We start from the raw sequence: 17,444 nt of genomic DNA, 5'->3' as shown, positions 1-17,444 counted from the left end.
GGGGGGCTCAGGAGATGGGAACGTGGCGTGTGGGGGGGCTCAGAAGATGGGAACGTGGCGTGTGGGGGGCTCAGGAGATGGGAACGTGGCGTGTGGGGGGCTCAGGAGACAGGAACGTGGCGTGTGGGGGGCTCAGAAGATGGGAACGTGGCGTGTGGGGGGCTCAGGAGATGGGAACGTGGCGTGTGGGGGGCTCAGGAGATGGGAACGTGGCGTGTGGGGGGCTCAGGAGATGGGAACGTGGCGTGTGGGGGGCTCAGGAGATGGGAACGTTACATTACATTATTGAATCTCCCCCCTGAGAACCTAAACCCTGTGATCACTTACACAATACAGTAATATGATCTGGTATTGTAAATTGACTGATCTATGAAGCGCCATCTTCAGGACGTGGGGTCTGCGATCAGCTTATCAGAGGGAAGTGAGGTCTGCGATCAGCTTATCAGAGGGAAGTGAGGTCTGCGATCAGCTTATCAGAGGGAAGTGAGGTCTGCGATCAGCTTATCAGAGGGAAGTGGGGTCTGCGATCAGCTTATCAGGGAAGTGGGGTCTGCGATCAGCTTATCAGAGGGAAGTGGGGTCTGCGATCAGCTTATCAGAGGGAAGTGGAAATATGTGATCAGCTTATCAGAGGGAAGTGGGGTCTGTGATCAGCTTATCAGAGGGAAGTGGGGTCTGCGATCAGCTTATCAGAGGGAAGTGGGGGTTTGCGATCAGAGGGAAGTGGGGTCTGCGACCAGCTTATCAGAGGGAAGTGGGGTCTGCGATCAGCTTATCAGAGGGAAGTGGGGTCTGATATCAGCTTATCAGAGGGAAGTGGGGTCTGCGATCAGCTTATCAGAGGGAAGTGGGGCTCTGCGATCAGCTTATCAGAGGGAAGTGGGGTCTGCGATCAGCTTATCAGGGAAGTGGGGTCTGCGATCAGCTTATCAGAGGGAAGTGGGGTCTGCGATCAGCTTATCAGAGGGAAGTGGAAATATGTGATCAGCTTATCAGAGGGAAGTGGGGTCTGTGATCAGCTTATCAGAGGGAAGTGGGGGTCTGCGATCAGCTTATCAGAGGGAAGTGGGGGTCTGCGATCAGCTTATCAGAGGGAAGTGGGGTCTGCGATCAGCTTATCAGGGAAGTGGGGTCTGCGATCAGCTTATCAGAGGGAAGTGGGGGTCTGCGATCAGCTTATCAGAGGGAAGTGGGGTCTGCGATCAGCTTATCAGGGAAGTGGGGTCTGCGATCAGCTTATCAGAGGGAAGTGGGGGTCTGCGATCAGCTTATCAGAGGGAAGTGGGGTCTGCGATCAGCTTATCAGGGAAGTGGGGTCTGCGATCAGCTTATCAGAGGGAAGTGGAAATATGCGATCAGCTTATCAGAGGGAAGTGGGGTCTGCGATCAGCTTATCAGGGAAGTGGGGGTCTGCGATCAGCTTATCAGAGGGAAGTGGGGGTCTGCGATCAGCTTATCAGAGGGAAGTGGGGTCTGCGATCAGCTTATCAGAGGGAAGTGGGGTCTGCGATCAGCTTATCAGAGGGAAGTGGGGTCTGTGATCAGCGTATCAGAGGGAAGTGGGGGTCTGCGATCAGCGTATCAGAGGGAAGTGGGGGTCTGCGATCAGCGTATCAGAGGGAAGTAGGGGTCTGCGATCAGCTTATCAAGGGAAGTGGGGTCTGCGATCAGCTTATCAGGGAAGTGGGGTCTGCGATCAGCTTATCAGAGGGAAGTGGAAATATGCGATCAGCTTATCAGAGGGAAGTGGGGTCTACGATCAGCTTATCAGGGAAGTGGGGTCTGCGATCAGCTTATCAGAGGGAAGTGGAAATATGCGATCAGCTTATCAGAGGGAAGTGGGGTCTGCGATCAGCTTATCAGGGAAGTGGGGTCTGCGATCAGCTTATCAGAGGGAAGTGGTAATATGCGATCAGCTTATCAGAGGGAAGTGGGGTCTACGATCAGCTTATCAGGGAAGTGGGGGTCTGCGATCAGCTTATCAGAGGGTAGTGGGGTCTGCAATCAGCGTATCAGAGGGAAGTGGGGTCTGTGATCAGCGTATCAGAGGGAAGTGGGGGTCTGCGATCAGCGTATCAGAGGGAAGTGGGGGTCTGCGATCAGCTTAATAGAGGGAACTGGGGTCTGCGATCAGCTTATCAAGGGAAGTGGGGTCTGCGATCAGCTTATCATGGAGGAAATGTTTGTTTTTTTCTCTTCGTATCACAAGTTATAGTGACAATAAATAAGCTAGTTATTTTCACTTTGGTCACTAGAATGATGGATCAAATAGCTTTAGATAAGAGCACTCCAGGTATCCAGGTTACCGAGGCAGCTATTTGGATAAGCACTCATCCTAAGCTAGTCGATTAACCCTAGTCACTAGGTTTAATATAAGAATGGTACTTCCTGTTTAGACTGACTCGCACCTTATTTGTATCTACTGTATATAGATGTCATGGTTCCCAATGGCAAGGGAACGTCAGAGAACATAAATAACAGAACAGCTCTTGGGTGATGGAATCTCGAGCTGACCGTGAGCTAAACCTACCACACAACTAACAGTGGCCGGGTGGCGTACCTACGTTTTATCCCTAGACGCCTAGCGCCAGCCGGAGGACTAACTAACCCTAATAGAGGAAAAGACAGACCTGGCTTACCTCTAGGGAAATTCCCCCAAAAAGGAGACAGAAGCCCCCCACATATATTGACGGTGAGTTCAGAGGAAAAGACATACGCAGTATGAAGGTAGGTTCAGCAAAGCGAGGTCCGCTTACTAGATGGCAAGAAGATACAATAGGGAACTTCACGGTCAGCTGAAAACCCTATTAAAATACCATCCCGAAATTACTTTAAGACTCATGTGTCAACTCATGACACCGGAGTGGCAATTTCGGCCCACAAGAGCTTCCAGCTACAGAAAAATAACATAACTGTGAACTGGAACAAAAATGCAAAACAAACTTAGGACTAAGAGTCCAACTTAGCTGATAGTAGTCTAGAAGCAGGAACATGCAACAGAAAGGCTCTGGTTACATTGATGGCCGGCACTAGAATAACTGAGCAGCAAGGCTAAATAGGATACTCCCATATCCTGATGGAAACAGGTGAACAGAGAAAGTGAAGCACACAAGTCCAGTACCACCAGTGACCACCGGGGGAGCCCAAAAACCAAATTCACAACAGTATCCCCCCCTTAAGGAGGGGGCACCGAACCCTCACAAGAACCACCAGGGCGATCAGGATGAGCCCTATGAAAGGCACGGACCAAATCAGAGGCATGAACATCAGAGGCTGTCACCCAAGAATTATCCTCCTGACCGTAGCCCTTCCACTTGACCAGATACTGAAGTTTCCGTCTGGAAACACGGGAGTCCAAGATCTTCTCCACAACGTACTCCAATTCACCCTCAACCAACACCGGAGCGGGAGGCTCAACGGAAGGCACAACCGGTACCTCATACCTGCGCAATAATGACCGATGGAAGACATTATGGATAGAAAAAGATGCTGGGAGGTCCAATCGAAAGGACACGGGGTTAAGAATCTCCAAAATCTTATACGGGCCGATGAACCGAGGCTTAAACTTAGGAGAAGAAACCCTCATAGGGACAAAACGAGAAGACAACCACACCAAGTCCCCAACACGAAGACGAGGACCAACACGACGACGGCGGTTAGCAAAATGCCGAGTCTTTTCCTGGGACAACTCCAAATTGTCCACCACCTGTCCCCAAATCCGATGCAACCTATCCACCACAGTATCCACTCCAGGACAATCCGAAGACTCCACCTGACCGGAAGAAAAACGAGGATGAAACCCCGAATTGCAAAAGAAAGGAGAAACCAAGGTGGCAGAACTAGCCCGATTATTGAGGGCAAACTCCGACAACGGCAAAAAGGCAACCCAGTCATCCTGATCCGCAGACACAAAACACCTCAAATAAGTCTCCAAGGTCTGATTAGTTCGCTCAGTCTGGCCATTAGTCTGAGGATGGAACGCAGACGAAAAAGACAAATCAATGCCCATCCTAGCACAGAACGCCCGCCAAAATCTAGACACGAACTGGGTCCCCCTGTCAGAAACGATATTCTCCGGAATACCATGCAAGCGAACCACATTTTGAAAAAACAGAGGAACCAACTCGGATGAGGAAGGCAACTTAGGCAAGGGCACCAAATAAACCATCTTTGAAAAACGGTCACACACCACCCAGATGACAGACATTTTCTGAGAAACAGGGAGATCAGAAATAAAATCCATAGAGATGTGAGTCCAAGGCCTCTTCGGAATAGGCAAAGATAACAACAATCCGCTAGCCCGAGAACAACAAGGTTTGGCCCGAGCACAAACATCACAAGACTGCACAAAAACTCGTACATCTCGAGACAGGGAAGGCCACCAGAAGGACCTAGCCACCAAATCCCTGGTACCAAAGATCCCGGGATGACCTGCCAACACAGAAGAATGAACCTCCGAGATGACTCTACTGGTCCAATCATCAGGAACAAACAGTCTACCAGGCGGGCAACGATCAGGTCTATCCGCCTGAAACTCCTGCAAAGCCCGTCGCAGGTCTGGGGAAACAGCAGATAATATCACCCCATCCTTAAGGATACCTGTAGGTTCAGAATCACCAGGGGAATCAGGCTCAAAACTCCTAGAAAGGGCATCCGCCTTCACATTTTTAGAACCTGGTAAGTATGAGACCACAAAATTAAACCGAGAGAAAAACAACGACCAGCGCGCCTGTCTAGGATTCAGGCGCCTGGCAGACTCAAGATAAATCAAATTCTTGTGATCGGTCAATACCACCACCTGATGTCTAGCCCCCTCAAGCCAATGACGCCACTCCTCAAAAGCCCACTTCATAGCCAAAAGCTCCCGATTACCAATATCATAATTTCGCTCGGCGGGCGAAAATTTTCGAGAAAACGCACAAGGTCTCATCACGGAGCAGTCGGAACTTTTCTGCGACAAGACCGCCCCAGCTCCGATCTCGGAAGCATCGACCTCAACCTGAAAAGGAAGAGTAACATCAGGCTGACGCAACACAGGGGCGGAAGAAAAGCGGCGCTTAAGCTCCCGAAAGGCCTCCACAGCAGCAGGGGACCAATCAGCAACATCAGCACCCTTTTTGGTCAAATCAGTCAAAGGTTTAGCAACATCAGAAAAACCAGTTATAAATCGACGATAAAAATTAGCAAAGCCCAAAAATTTCTGAAGGCTCTTAAGAGAAGAAGGTTGCGTCCAATCACAAATAGCCCGAACCTTGACAGGATCCATCTCAATGGAAGAGGGGGAAAAAATGTACCCCAAAAAAGAAATCTTTTGAACCCCAAAAATACACTTAGAACCCTTCACACACAAGGAATTAGCCCGCAAAACCTGAAAAACCCTCCTGACTAGTGTTGAGCATTCCGATACTGCAAGTATCGGGTATCGGCCGATACTTGCTGTATCGGAATTCCGATACCGAGATCCGATATTTTTGTGATATCGGGTATCGGTATCGAAACAACATTAATGTAAAAATGTGTAAAAGAGAGAATTAAAATAAAAAATATTGCTATACTCACCTCTCCGACGCAGCCTGCACCTTACCGAGGGAAGCGGCAGCGTTCTTTGTTTAAAATTCGCGCTTTTCTTTCCTTTACGTGAGTCCCGGCTTGTGATTGGTTGCGTGCCGCCCATGTGACCGGGACGCAACCAATCACAGCAAGCCGTGACGTAATTTCAGGTCCTTCAGGATTTTAAAATTACGTTCCGGCGTTGTGATTGGTTGCGTCGCAGTCACATGGGAGACGCAACCAATCACAGCAAGCCGTGACGTAATTTCAGGTCCTTAAGGATTTTAAAATTACGTCCCGGCTTTGTGATTGGTTGCGTCGCAGTCACATGGGAGACGCAACCAATCACAGCAAGCCGTGACGTAATTTCAGGTCCTTAAGGATTTTAAAATTACGTTCCGGCTTTGTGATTGGTTGCGTCGCAGTCACATGGGAGACGCAACCAATCACAAGCCGTGACGTCACGGGAGGCTGGACACGCGCGCATTTTAAAATGGGCGCGTGTCCAGTCTCCCGTGACGTCCCGGCTTGTGATTGGTTGCGCCGCGATCAACCAATCACAAGCCGGGAGGCTGGACACGCGCCCATTTTAAAATGCGCGCGTGTCCAGCCTCCCGGCTTGTGATTGGTTGACCGCGGCGCAACCAATCACAAGCCGGGACGTCACGGGAGGCTGGACACGCGCCCATTTTAAAAAGCGCGCGTGTCCAGCCTCCCGTGACGTCACTGCTTGTGATTGGTTAATGGCGGCCATGTTGCCGGGACGCGGACCAATCACAGCAAGCCGTGACGTAATTTCGTCACGGCTTGCTGTGATTGGTCCGCGTCCCGGCAACATGGCGCCGTGACCAATCATAAGCCGGGACGTCACTGGAGGCTGGACACGCGCGCTTTTTAAAATGGGCGCGTGTCCAGCCTCCCGTGACGTCCCGGCTTGTGATTGGTTAATGGCGGCCATGTTGCCGGGACGCGGACCAATCACAGCAAGCCGTGACGTAATTTCGTCACGGCTTGCTGTGATTGGTCCGCGTCCCGGCAACATGGCCGCCCTGACCAATCACAAGCCGGGACTTCACGTAACCAAGTAAAAGCGCGAATTTTAAACAAACAACGCTGCCGGTTCCCTCGCTGAGGTCCAGGCTGCGTCGGACAGGTGAGTATAGCAATATTTTTTATTTTAATTCTTTCTTTTACACATTTATATGGATCCCAGGGCCTGAAGGAGAGTTTCCTCTCCTTCAGACCCTGGGAACCATCAGGAATACCGTCCGATACTTGAGTCCCATTGACTTGTATTGGTATCGGTATCGGATTGGATCCGATACTTTGCCGGTATCGGCCGATACTTTCCGATACCGATACTTTCAAGTATCGGACGGTATCGCTCAACACTACTCCTGACCTGTTGGACATGAGAATCCCAGTCATCCGAAAAAATCAAAATATCATCCAGATACACGATCATAAATTTATCCAAATATTCACGGAAAATGTCATGCATAAAGGACTGAAAGACTGAAGGGGCATTTGAAAGACCAAAAGGCATTACTAAATACTCAAAATGGCCCTCGGGCGTATTAAATGCGGTTTTCCACTCATCCCCCTGCTTAATTCGCACCAAATTATACGCCCCACGGAGATCAATCTTAGAGAACCACTTAGCCCCTTTTATTCGAGCAAACAAATCAGTAAGCAGTGGCAGAGGATACTGATATTTGACTGTAATTTTATTCAAGAGTCGATAATCAATACACGGCCTCAAAGAGCCATCTTTTTTAGATACAAAGAAAAAACCGGCTCCTAAGGGAGATGAAGAAGGACGAATGTCCCTTTTCCAGGGACTCCTTAATATATTCTCGCATAGCAGCATGTTCAGGTACAGATAGATTAAATAAACGACCCTTTGGAAATTTACTGCCCGGAATCAGATCTATGGCACAATCGCAATCTCTGTGAGGAGGTAGTGAACCAAGCTTAGGCTCCTCAAAAACATCACGATAATCAGATAAAAATTCCGGAATCTCAGAGGGAATAGATGACGAAATGGAAACCAAAGGTACGTCCCCGTGAGCCCCCTGACATCCCCAGCTTAACACAGACATTGCTTTCCAGTCAAGGACTGGGTTATGAGATTGTAACCATGGTAATCCGAGCACCAAAACGTCATGTAGATTGTACAACACAAGGAAGCGAATCATCTCCTGATGGTCTGCATTCATACGCATAGTCACTTGTGTCCAGTATTGTGGTTTATTACTAGCCAATGGTGTAGAGTCAATACCCTTCAGAGGTATAGGAACTTCCAGAGGCTCTAGATCAAACCCACAGCGCCTGGCAAAGGACCAATCCATTAGACTCAAAGCGGCGCCAGAGTCGACATAGGCATCCGCGGTAATTGACGATAATGAACAAATCAAGGTCACAGACAGAATAAACTTAGACTGTAAAGTGCCAATTGAAATAGACTTATCAACCTTTTTTGTACGTTTAGAGCATGCTGATATAACATGAGTTGAATCACCACAATAGAAGCACAACCCATTTTTTCGCCTAAAATTCTGCCGTTCGCTTCTGGACAGAATTCTATCACATTGCATATTTTCTGGAGCCTTCTCAGAAGACACCGCCAAATGGTGCACAGGTTTGCGCTCCCGCAAACGCCGATCAATCTGAATAGCCATTGTCATGGACTCATTCAGACCTGTAGGTGCAGGGAACCCCACCATAACATCTTTAATGGCATCAGAGAGACCCTCTCTGAAATTCGCCGCCAGGGCGCACTCATTCCACTGAGTAAGCACAGCCCATTTACAAAATTTTTGGCAGTATATTTCAGCTTCATCTTGCCCTTGAGATAGGGCTATCAAGGCTTTTTCAGCCTGAATCTCTAAGTTAGGTTCCTCATAAAGCAACCCCAAAGCCATAAAAAACGCATCCACATTGAGCAACGCAGGATCCCCGGGTGCCAATGCAAATGCCCAGTCTTGAGGGTCACCCCGCAGCAAGGAAATTACTATCCTAACCTGCTGTGCGGGATCTCCAGCGGAGCGAGATCTCAGGGAAAGAAATAATTTACAATTATATTTGAAATTCAGGAAACGAGATCTATCCCCGGAGAAAAATTCTGGTATAGGAATTCTAGGTTCAGATATAGGAGCATGAATAACAAAATCCTGTAAATTTTGAACCTTCGTAGCAAGATTATTCAAACCTGTAGCCAAACTCTGAGGATCCATTTTAATCAGGTGAGATCAGAGCCATTCAAGGATTAGAAGGAGAGAGAGAGACAAAGGCTGCAATTAGAGCAGAAATGCAACTAAGTCAACTATAGAGCAAGCTCAGAGAAAAAAAAAAAAATCTGCAGACTTCTTTTTCTCTCCTTTCTTCTGCCAACGGTTTTAACACTGGGCCGGCCATACTGTCATGGTTCCCAATGGCAAGGGAACGTCAGAGAACATAAATAACAGAACAGCTCTTGGGTGATGGAATCTCGAGCTGACCGTGAGCTAAACCTACCACACAACTAACAGTGGCCGGGTGGCGTACCTACGTTTTATCCCTAGACGCCTAGCGCCAGCCGGAGGACTAACTAACCCTAATAGAGGAAAAGACAGACCTGGCTTACCTCTAGGGAAATTCCCCCAAAAAGGAGACAGAAGCCCCCCACATATATTGACGGTGAGTTCAGAGGAAAAGACATACGCAGTATGAAGGTAGGTTCAGCAAAGCGAGGTCCGCTTACTAGATAGCAAGAAGATACAATAGGGAACTTCACGGTCAGCTGAAAACCCTATTAAAATACCATCCCGAAATTACTTTAAGACTCGTGTCAACTCATGACACCGGAGTGGCAATTTCGGCCCACAAGAGCTTCCAGCTACAGAAAAATAACATAACTGTGAACTGGAACAAAAATGCAAAACAAACTTAGGACTAAGAGTCCAACTTAGCTGATAGTAGTCTAGAAGCAGGAACATGCAACAGAAAGGCTCTGGTTACATTGATGGCCGGCACTAGAATAACTGAGCAGCAAGGCTAAATAGGATACTCCCATATCCTGATGGAAACAGGTGAACAGAGAAAGTGAAGCACACAAGTCCAGTACCACCAGTGACCACCGGGGGAGCCCAAAAACCAAATTCACAACATATAGAGGAGTTATCAGTCATTGTACAGGAGGAGGTGAGCTGTGACATCACCTATTGTGAATGGTGGATACTGTTATCTACTGTATATAGGGGAGTTATCAATCATTGTACAGGAGGAGGAGGTGAGCTGTGACATCACCTATTGTGAATGGTGGATCCTGTGTTATATGCTGTATATAGAGGTGTTATCAATCATTGTACAGGAGGAGGTGAGCTGTGACATCACCTATTGTGAATGGTGGATCCTGTGTTTTCTACTGTATATAGAGATGTTATCAGTCATTGTACAGGAGGAGGAGGTGAGCTGTGACATCACCTATTGTGAATGGTGGATCCTGTGTTATCTAATGTATATAGAGGAGTTATCAGTCATTGTACAGGAGGAGGAGGTGAGCTGTGACATCACCTATTGTGAATGGTGGATCCTGTGTTATCTGTTATGATCCTAGTGGCAATGATTGCAAGTAGGACTAGCTAAGTAACTAAACCGACTACAAACTCTGGGGAAGTGGTAACTGAATTGACCGCAACCTGATCCTATCCGCAAACAACTATAGGCAGCCGTGGAACGTTACCTGAAAATCCTAGACGTCTCTTCACGGCCTGAGAAACTGACTATTCCTAGAGGGAACGAAAGTCCTCACTTGCCTCAGTGAAATGACCCCAAAGATATAGAATAGCCCCCCACAAATATTAACGGTGAGTTAAGGGGAAAGCACAAACGCAGAGATGAAATTAGATTTAGCAAATGAGGCCCGCTAACACTAGAAAGCAGAAAATAGAAAGGGAACTGTGCGGTCAATTAAAAACCCTATTCAAAATATCCACGCAGAGATCGCTCGAGCCCCCGCACCAACTAACGGTGCGGGGGAAGCAACTCTGTACCCCAGAGCAAACCAGCAGAAGAAATCACATATTAGCAAGCTGGACTAAACTCATCATACACAGAAATCATATTGCAGACTGATGAGCAAAAAATAATTAAACAGAACTTAGCTTCTCCTGAAGAGACTGAAACCGAAGATAATCAGGAGTAATCAGAATAGCACTGAGTACATTGACAGCCGGCAACAAGTGGAAGTGAAACAGAGCTAAATAGGAAACTCCCAAGTGAATAACGAGGCAGCTGATCAGCCACAGACCCGCAGGATAACAAACAAAGCCACCAGGGGGAGCCCAAAACAAAAGTCACACAATACCACCTGTGACCACAAGAGGGAGCCTGAAAACAGAGTTCACAACAGTACCCCCCTCCTTGAGGAGGGGTCACCGAACCCTCATCTAAACCCCCAGGGCGATCAGGGTGAGCCACATGGAAGGCACGAACCAAATCGGCCGCATGAACATCAGAGGCGACAACCCAGGAATTATCCTCCTGACCATAGCCCTTCCATTTAACCAAATACTGAAGCCTCCGTCTAGAAATACGAGAATCCAAGATCTTCACCACGTATTCCAATTCTCCCTTAACCAGCACAGGGGCAGGAGGCTCAACCGGAGGACCCACAGGCACCACATACCTCCGCAACAACGACCGATGAAACACATTATGAATAGCAAACGATGCTGGGAGGTCCAAACGAAATGACACAGGGTTAAGGACTTCCAAAATCTTATAAGGACCGATAAACCGAGGCTTGAACTTAGGAGAGGAGACCTTCATAGGAACAAAGCGAGAAGACAACCACACCAAGTCCCCAACGCGAAGTCGGGGACCCACATAGCGACGGCGGTTGGCAAAGCGCTGAGCCTTCTCTTGTGACAGCTTCAAATTGTCCACAACATGATTCCAAATCTGATGCAACCTATCCACCACAACATCCACTCCAGGACAGTCAGAAGGCTCCACCTGACCCGAGGAAAAACGAGGATGAAACCCTGAATTACAAAAAAAAGGAGAAACCAAAGTAGCAGAACTAGCCCGATTATTAAGGGCAAACTCGGCCAATGGCAAAAAAGTCACCCAGTCGTCCTGATCAGCAGAAACAAAACATCTCAAATAGGTTTCCAAGGTCTGATTAGTTCGTTCGGTTTGGCCATTCGTCTGAGGATGGAAGGCCGACGAAAAAGACAAATCAATGCCCATCTTAGCGCAAAAGGTCCGCCAAAATCTAGACACAAACTGGGATCCTCTGTCGGAAACAATATTTTCAGGGATCCCATGCAAACGAACCACATTTTGAAAAAACAGCGGAACCAACTCGGAGGAGGAAGGCAACTTAGGCAAGGGCACCAAATGGACCATCTTAGAAAAACGATCACACACCACCGAGATGACAGACATTCTCTGAGAGACAGGGAGATCCGAAATAAAATCCATGGAAATGTGCGTCCAAGGCCTCTTCGGGACAGGCAAAGGTAACAGCAAACCATTGGCACGAGAACAGCAAGGCTTAGCCCGAGCACAAATTCCACAAGACTGCACAAAGGAACGCACATCCCGCGACAAGGAAGGCCACCAAAAGGACCTGGCCACCAAATCTCTGGTACCAAATATTCCAGGATGGCCCGCCAACACCGAAGAATGAACCTCGGAAATAACTCTGCTGGTCCATCTATCCGGGACAAACAGTCTCTCCGGTGGACAACGGTCAGGTCTATCCGCCTGAAACTCCTGCAGCACTCATCGCAAATCTGGGGAGATGGCAGACAAAATCACCCCTTCTCTGAGAATACCAGCCGGTTCTGAATCTCCAGGAGAGTCAGGCACAAAACTCCTAGAAAGAGCATCAGCCTTTACATTCTTCGAACCAGGCAGGTACGAGACCACGAAATCAAAACGAGAGAAAAACAACGACCAACGAGCCTGTCTAGGATTCAGCCACTTGGCCGACTCGAGATAAATCAAATTCTTGTGATCAGTCAAGACCACCACACGATGCTTAGCTCCCTCGAGCCAATGTCGCCACTCCTCAAATGCCCACTTCATAGCCAACAACTCCCGATTACCGACATCATAATTCCGCTCGGCAGGCAAAAACTTTCTTGAAAAGAAAGCACATGGCTTCATCACAGAGCCATCGGCGCTTCTCTGCGACAAAACAGCCCCCGCTCCAATCTCGGAAGCATCAACCTCGACCTGGAAAGGAAGAGAGACATCTGGCTGACATAAGACCGGAGCCGAAGAAAACCGGCGCTTCAGCTCCCGAAAGGCCTCCACAGCCGCAGGAGACCAGTTAGTAACATCAGAACCTTTCTTGGTCAAATCCGTCAAAGGCTTAACAACACCTGAAAAATTAGCGATGAAGCGACGGTAAAAATTAGCAAAACCCAAGAACTTCTGAAGACTCTTAACAGATGTAGGCTGCGTCCAGTCATGAATAGCCTGAACCTTGACTGGGTCCATCTCAATAGTAGAAGGAGAAAAAATGAAACCCAAAAAAGAAACCTTCTGGACTCCAAAAAGACATTTTGAGCCCTTCACAAATAAAGCATTGGCACGCAGGACCTGAAACACCATCCTGACCTGCTTAACATGGGACTCCCAATCATCAGAAAAAACCAGAATATCATCCAGATACACAATCATAAATTTATCCAGATATTCGCGGAAGATGTCGTGCATAAAAGACTGAAAGACAGAAGGAGCGTTAGAAAGTCCAAAAGGCATCACCAAGTACTCAAAATGGCCTTCGGGCGTATTAAATGCAGTTTTCCATTCATCACCCTGCTTAATACGCACAAGGTTATACGCACCACGAAGATCTATCTTGGTGAACCAACTAGACCCCTTAATGCAAGCAAACAGATCAGATAACAATGGCAAAGGATACTGAAATTTGACTGTGATTTTATTTAGAAGGCGATAATCAATACAAGGTCTCAGAGAACCATCCTTCTTAGCCACAAAAAAGAACCCCGCACCAAGAGGGGAGGAGGAGGGGCGAATAAGTCCTTTCTCCAAAGACTCCTTTATATAACTCCGCATGGCAGCATGCTCCGGCACTGACAAATTGAAAAGTCGTTCCTTAGGAAACTTACTACCAGCAATCAAATTTATAGCACAATCACAATCCCTATGAGGAGGTAGAGAACTGAGTTTGGGCTCATCAAATACATCCTGGTAGTCTGACAAAAACGCAGGGACTTCAGAAGGAGTGGATGAAGCAATTGACACCACAGGAGCGTCGCCATGAATTCCCTGACAACCCCAACTTGACACAGACATTGCTTTCCAATCCAGGACTGGATTATGAGTCTGCAACCATGGCAGACCCAACACGACAACATCATGCAATTTATGCAGCACAAGAAAGCGAATCACCTCCTAATGAACAGGAGTCATGCACATGGTCACTTGTGTCCAGTACTGAGGTTTATTCGTAGCCAATGGCGTAGAGTCAATTCCCCTTAGTGGAATAGGGAATTTTAAAGGCTCCAAAACAAAACCACAGCGCCTGGCAAATGACAAGTCCATCAGACTCAGGGCAGCACCTGAATCTACAAAAGCCATAACCGGGTAAGATGACAAGGAACAAATCAGGGTAACAGACAAAATGAACTTAGGCTGTAAAGTACCAATGGTGACAGATTTATCAACCTTTTTTTTTGCGCTTAGAGCATGCTGAGATAACATGAGCTGAGTCACCACAGTAAAAGCACAACCCATTTTGCCATCTATAATTTTGCCGTTCACTTCTGGTCAGAATTCTATCACATTGCATAGACTCAGGTGTCTGTTCAGAAGACACCGCCAAATAGTGCGCAGGTTTGCGCTCCCGCGAACGCCGATCAATCTGAATGGCCAGAGTCATTGACTCATTCAGACCTGCAGGCGTAGGGAACCCCACCATGACATTCTTAATGGCCTCAGAAAGACCTTTTCTGAAATTTGCAGCCAGGGCACACTCATTCCACTGAGTAAGCACCGACCATTTCCGAAATTTCTGGCAGTACACCTCTGCTTCATCTTGCCCCTGAGAGAGGGCCAACAACGCTTTTTCAGCCTGGTTCTCAAGATTAGGTTCCTCATAGAGCAATCCAAGGGCCAGAAAAAACGCATCAACACTGAGCAATGCCGGATCCCCTGGCGCCAATGCGAAGGCCCAATCTTGAGGGTCACCACGCAAGAAAAATTATAATTTTAACTTGCTGAACGGAATCACCAGAGGAACGAGGTTTCAAAGAAAGAAACAATTTACAATTGTTCTTAAAATTCAGGAACCTAGATCTATCTCCAGAAAACAACTCCGGAATAGGTATTCTAGGCTCTGACATAGGACTGTGAACAACAAAATCCTGAATACTTTGTACCCTTGCAGCAAGATGATCTACACTGGAGGCCAAACTCTGAATATCCATATCAGCAGCTGAGTTCAGAGCCACACCAAGATTAAGAGGAGGAGAGAAGCTAGACACACAGCAGCTAGACACACGGCAAAAAAAAAAAATTCTCAAGGCTTCTTTTCTCCTGCTTCTGCCATGCAATTAACACTTTACCGGCCGGCTGTACTGTTATGATCCTAGTGGCAATGATCGCAAGTAGGACTAGCTAAGTAACTAAACCGACTACAAACTGGGGAAGTGGTAACTGAATTGACCGCAACCTGATCCTATCCACAAACAACTATAGGCAGCCGTGGAACGTTACCGGAAAATACTAGACGTCTCTTCACGGCCTGAGAAACTGACTATTCCTAGAGGGAACGAAAGTCCTCACTTGCCTCAGTGAAATGACCCCAAAGATATAGAATAGCCCCCCACAAATATTAACGGTGAGTTAAGGGGAAAGCACAAACGCAGAGATGAAATTAGATTTAGCAAATGAGGCCCGCTAACACTAGAAAGCAGAAAATAGAAAGGGAACTGTGCGGTCAATTAAAAACCCTATTCAAAATATCCACGCAGAGATCGCTCGAGCCCCCGCACCAACTAACTGTGCGGGGGAAGCAACTCTGTACCCCAGAGCAAACCAGCAGAAGAAATCACATATTAGCAAGCTGGACTAAACTCATCATACACAGAAATCATATTGCAGACTGATGAGCAAAAAATAATTAAACAGAACTTAGCTTCTCCTGAAGAGACTGAAACCGAAGATAATCAGGAGTAATCAGAATAGCACTGAGTACATTGACAGCCTGCAACAAGTGGAAGTGAAACAGAGCTAAATAGGAAACTCCCAAGTGAATAACGAGGCAGCTGATCAGCCACAGACCCGCAGGATAACAAACAAAGCCACCAGGGGGAGCCCAAAACAAAAGTCACACAATACCACCTGTGACCACAAGAGGGAGCCTGAAAACAGAGTTCACAACAGTTATCTACTGTATATAGAGGTGTTATCAGTCATTGTACAGGAGGAGGAGGTGAGCTGTGACATCACCTATTGTGAATGGTGGATCCTGTGTTATCTACTGTATATAGAGATGTTATCAGTCATTGTACAGGAGGAGGAGGTGAGCTGTGATATCACCTATTGTAAATGGTGGATCCTGTGTTATCTACTGTATATAGAGGAGTTATCAGTCATTGTACAGGAGGAGGAGGTGAGCTGTGACATCACCTATTGTGTATGGTGGATCCTGTGTTATCTACTGTATATAGAGGTGTTATCAGTCATTGTACAGGAGGAGGAGGTGAGCTGTGACATCACCTATTGTGAATGGTGGATCCTGTGTTATCTACTGTATATAGAGGTGTTATCAGTCATTATACAGGAGGAGGTGAGCTGCGACATCACCTATTGTGAATGGTGGATCCTGTGTTATGTACTGTATATAGAGGAGTTATCAGTCATTGTACAGGAGGAGGAGGTGAGCTGTGACATCACCTATTGTGAATGGTGGACCCTGTGATATCTACTGTACAGGTCCTTCTCAAAAAATTTGCATATAGTGTTAAATTTCATTATTTACCATAATGTAATGATTACAATTAAACTTTCATATATTATAGATTCATTATCCACCAACTGAAATTTGTCAGGTCTTTTATTGTTTTAATACTGATGATTTTGGCATACAACTCCTGATAACCCAAAAAACCTGTCTCAATAAATTAGCATATTTCACCCGTCCAATCAAATAAAAGTGTTTTTTAATAACAAACAAAAAAACCATCAAATAATAATGTTCAGTTATGCACTCAATACTTGGTCGGGAATCCTTTGGCAGAAATGACTGCTTCAATGCGGCGTGGCATGGAGGCAATCAGCCTGTGACACTGCTGAGATGTTATGGAGGCCCAGGATGCTTCAATAGCGGCCTTAAGCTCATCCAGAGTGTTGGGTCTTGCGTCTCTCAACTTTCTCTTCACAATATCCCACAGATTCTCTATGGGGTTCAGGTCAGGAGAGTTGGCAGGCCAATTGAGCACAGTAATACCATGGTCAGTAAACCATTTACCAGTGGTTTTGGCACTGTGAGCAGGTGCCAGGTCGTGCTGAAAAATGAAATCTTCATCTCCATAAAGCATTTCAGCCGATGGAAGCATGAAGTGCTCCAAAATCTCCTGATAGCTAGCTGCATTGACCCTGCCCTTGATGAAACACAGTGGACCAACACCAGCAGCTGACATGGCACCCCACACCATCACTGACTGTGGGTACTTGACACTGGACTTCAGGCATTTTGGCATTTCCTTCTCCCCAGTCTTCCTCCAGACTCTGGCACCTTGATTTCCGAATGACATGCAAAATTTGCTTTCATCAGAAAAAAGTACTTGGGACCACTTAGCAACAGTCCAGTGCTGCTTCTCTGTAGCCCAGGTCAGGCGCTTCTGCCGCTGTTTATGGTTCAAAAGTGG

This window comes from Ranitomeya variabilis, chromosome 1 (assembly GCF_051348905.1).
Source record: "Ranitomeya variabilis isolate aRanVar5 chromosome 1, aRanVar5.hap1, whole genome shotgun sequence".
Lineage (NCBI taxonomy): Eukaryota > Metazoa > Chordata > Amphibia > Anura > Dendrobatidae > Ranitomeya > Ranitomeya variabilis.
Note: the sequence above shows the minus strand (reverse complement) of the source record.